Source organism: Pezoporus wallicus, unplaced genomic scaffold (assembly GCF_028554395.1).
Source record: "Pezoporus wallicus isolate ANWC-B61680 ecotype Strahan unplaced genomic scaffold, APGP_CSIRO_Pwel_v1 contig_2352, whole genome shotgun sequence".
Lineage (NCBI taxonomy): Eukaryota > Metazoa > Chordata > Aves > Psittaciformes > Psittacidae > Pezoporus > Pezoporus wallicus.
In genome coordinates, this window is record NW_026642489.1 from 64,946 (window position 1) to 69,577 (window position 4,632).

Below are 4,632 nucleotides of genomic sequence, written 5' to 3' on the forward strand. Positions count from 1 at the left end.
AAATATCTGATTTGGTCTAATCCTTTTTTGTCATACATAAATACTGTAGATTTTGATAAGCCATGAGCGGTCATGAATAATTTAACAAACTTTTCAAGAAACAAGAAGTAAAATTATTCTGGACAGCTAGACAGCCTAGAAGAGCTTGCTGGTGTTTAATCCTACAAAGGTGCTAAAGAAAATCAGCAGGGCAGCTTATTACAGTGACTGATTAAAAGTGTTGACAGATGTTGGAAATCAATGGGAGGACATTTCAAGTGGGTTACAGGTACAGTAATGAGAAGATAAAATGCGATCAGAGAGGGTATAGCATCATGTCTCCACATGGCCCCTGATATAAAGTGAAGAGAGTGGGAAGACTCCTGTAAGAAATAAGAGTAACTCCTCTCCTGGTGAGGAAATTGAAGAAACCTGTAGAATCAAAGCATTTGGGCCCTGTCAGTGCTCTAGGGGCTGAGTTTAAATTGCTCTGTTTTGTGTAAACAATAAAACATTTCCTGGCTAGAAAATATGCATGAAGCAAAGAAGGCAAAGGAAGGGACTGGATGTACTAAAAACAGTCTGCTATAGGTAAATATCAGGTTTGAAATCGTCTAAGGAACCTGCAAGGTGGACGAGTCCATGGGACCTGGTAAGATGCATCAGGAGGTCCCAAAGGAATGGGCACATATAACTGCCAAGCCATTAGCCACCATATTTGAAAAGTCAGTTTGGTGAAGTTCCTGCTGACTTGAAATGGGGAAATATAGCCTCCATTTTTTAAAAAGGGAAAAAAAGGAAAACCCAGGCCACTCAGTCGCACCATAGTGCCCAGCAAGACCATGGAGCAGATCCTCATGGAAAATATGCTATGGCACATAGACAGCCATGATGATAGCCAGCATGACTTCATGTCCTGGTTTAAACCCAGTCAGGCAACTTGTTCACTCACTTCCAGTGAGTGGTGCCGAGCTGACAACAATCGAGGCCCCCCCCCCCCCCCCCCCCCTCCCCGGAGCTCTGTCCAGCAACCAATGTACAACACAAATCACCACTACTACTACCAACTACAACAATGATAAGAGAAAATAACAAGGGAAGAGAATACGATACCACCGGCCAAGAAATCCTACATCGTCGTTTGACCCCAGACAAGACCCAAACCTGACTCTGCTTAACTCTTGAAATCAGCAGTGGGCAAAACACACTCTGTATGCGTGCTAGCATGGTGATTCCCATCACCATCAGCAAACAAGTCTCAACAGCATTAAAAGGCCATTCAAAAAATTCAAAACTCTCAAATGTAAATGGTCTGGGGGGAGCACTGGGAGGGTAAAAGGATGTCTCCTTCACAGGTTGAGCACCTGAGAAGGAGAAAAAAAGATGTGTAGTTGCTAAGCACTTCTATTATATACCTCCCAAAGTATAAAGGTGGTGACCACACTGGGAACATAAGCCAGATCAGTTTCATGATCAAGGATCCTATTGTATTACAAGTCATTACCATAAAGTACAATGAGACAAAACCTTAGCCCAAGCCCCACACTTGAAAAACACTAATACAGCAAATACCGGATGAACGTAAGATACGATATACTGAAATTGTGAGATCAAGAGGAACAACCTTGAGAGCCAATAAATCAGCATTGTGACAAGTGACTATTAATCCTGTCAGATCTGTCGTTATCTCAACCCATTGGGCGCCATGTTGGGTGCCAAAAAGAACTGTCATGGTTTAAACCCAGTCAGGCAACTTGTTCACTCACTCCCAGTGAGTGGTGCTGGGCTGACAACAATCGAGCCCCCCCCCCCCCCCCCCCCCCCTACCGGGGCTCTCCCCTTCCCCGCTCCTGGAGGAACGGGGAGGAGGATCGAAAGGGTGCAACTCCTACGGGTTGAGACAAGAACAGTCCAGCAACCAATGTACAACACAAATCACCACTGCTACTACCAACTACAACAATGATAAGAGAAAAGAACAAGGGAAGAGAGTACGATACCACCGGCCAAGAAACAAGTCCCACCCGGAAGCCCGTGTCCTTCCGGGGAACTCCCAGTTACCCCCCACCCCCGGCATGACGTGCTGTGATATGGAATACCTCCCTGGCTAGCCTGGGTCAGGCGCCCTGTCTCTGCTTCCTCACAGCTTCCCCTCCTCCCTGGCAGAGCGTGAGCCTCACAAAGTCCTTGGTCAGGGTAAACATCACTTAGCAAGAACCGAAAACATCGGTTTCACCAACACTGTTCCCAGGCTGGAAGTCAAAACACAGCACTGCACCAGCTACCACAAAGGAGAAACATGACTGCTACTGCTGAACCCAGGACACTTTATCAAGGTCAAATTATGCCTGAGAAGTCCGGTGGCCTTCTACAAAGGGACTGTGCTGTTGGTGGATACAGGAAAAGCAACTCATACCATTTACCTGTAGCCCTGTGCAAGGGACGATTTACAAGGGGGGGGATGTCTTTAAGCCGAAAGGGGAGATTTAGGTTAGAGTTTAGGAAGAAGTTCTTCAGTAGAAGGGCTGTGAAGGGCAGGTACAGGTTGCCACAGAATTTGTGGCTGCCCCATCCTTGGAAGACTTCAAGGCCAGGTTGGATGGGGCTTTGAGCACCTTCAGCACCCTGGTCTAGTGGATGGTGTCCCTGCCAGTGACGGGGGGGTGGAAGTAGATGATCATTAAGGTCCCTTCCAACACAAACTATTCTGTGATTTTGTTGTATGAAAATGAAATGCAATTAGCTTGTCAACAGGAATGTTATTAGATTATATTGTTTGTTCATTACATCCTTATCTTGTACTGGCTTTCAGGAGCTTAAAGTACAAGTTTTTTATGCTAATATGATACTTTGATACATATCAAATTAATTTTAATAGCTAATAATTTATTATTGTATTAGGTTCTTTATGAAGTCGGCATTACATTAATGATAAAAACAATTTAACATTTTACTCCTTTTTGAAAGTGTTAGTGAATATAGGAGATTTTCACATGCAAGTGATGTGGTTTTGTTTTAGGGTTTTTTAGTATTGCTGTTTTATCGGTTTTGTATGATATTGAATTTAGGAACTATACCTTGGTTCTTATAAACAGAAACATTTGTAAGTTTGAGAGCGAGTTTGTTTTCTTTCTGTGGGGGATAATTTTGTTTTAGTTTTCATTACCATTCATTCATCCCATTTGTCCTGGGTTCAGCAGTAGCAGTCATGTTTTTTCCTTTGTGGTAGCTGGTGCAGTGCTGTGTTTTGACTTCCAGCCTGAGAACAGTGTTGGTGAAGCCGATGTTTTCAGTTGTTGCTAAGTGATGTTTACCCTGACCAAGGACTTTGTGAGGCTCATGCTCTGCCAGGGAGGAGGGGAAGCTGTGAGGAAGCAGAGATGGGGCGCCTGACCCGGGCTATCCAGGGAGGTATTCCATACCACAGCACGTCATCGCCGGGGTGGGGGGTAACTGGGAGTTACCCGGAAGGACACGGGCTTCCGGGTGGAACTCGTTTTCTTGGCCGGTGGTATCGTATTCTCTTCCCTTGTTATTTTCCCTTATCATTGTTGTAGTTGATAGTAGCAGTGGTGATTTGTGTTGTACATTGTTTGCTGGACTGTTCTTGTCTCAACCCGTAGGAGTTTCACTCTTTCGATCCTCCTCCCCGTTCCTCCAGGAGCGGGGAAGGGGAGAGCCCCGGTGGGGGGGGGGACACGGACCTCGATTGTTGTCAGCTCGGCACCACTCACTGGGAGTGAGTGAACAAGTTACCTGACTGGGTTTAAACCACGACACCATTCAATAGGTTTGCACCATTTTATTTCTAGAAAGAGTTTTGATGGTAAATGCTATTCACGGGGCGGGGGGGGGGGGGGAACGGGACGACTAAAAAACATGACAATAATCTAATACACCAAATATCAAGTTTTAAAATTCAGCTACTTGCCTTCAATTTGTAGGGATTACTTGGCCATCTGAAATAATCCATATAATGAATGTCTAGTGTGAGAGTTACAACATTCTGGTAAAGCAGATTAATACAACACCTCAAGCAAAACACTTTGATAAGGCCTGTAAATACGGGATCAGATATTTGTATTTGAGTCTTTCATTCTGGTATTTTATAAAAACAGATCTTTCAACTCATAAAAATCAGTTCTTTCTTTATTGTTGTCAATTTTGTCTTTACATCCTTAGTGTCTGATCTATATTTACTTTCCTGTTTTGAAAAATGTGGTTTTGTAGTCCTTCTAATAAAAAAATATGAAACCTACTTATTAAGAGAATTAAGCATTTGTCTGATTATATAATTCTGTAAGTTATTTGCACCTTCTATCTTCAAGACATGTGCCCACTGAGCTGAACATCCTAGTGAAATAAAGGCATAGAAATGTAAGCTCCAGTAATAAACACTGTCTACATGACAGTTTTCAATTTCTCTCCCTTTGCTTCTCAAAGGACATTATTTGAAGTCCTGTACTCAGTCTGCGACTGTATTCCTATGGAAGACAATTATCTTAGAAACATTCCCCCGAAAAAAAATTAAAATTTCTATGTACGGCACTAAGCTCAATACTAAATTCCTATTTCATATTTAAATACTATTTGCAAACTTTTCGTATCCTTTGTTTGTTTTGAAACATCAAGTTCCAGTGTAAAAGATGAAAA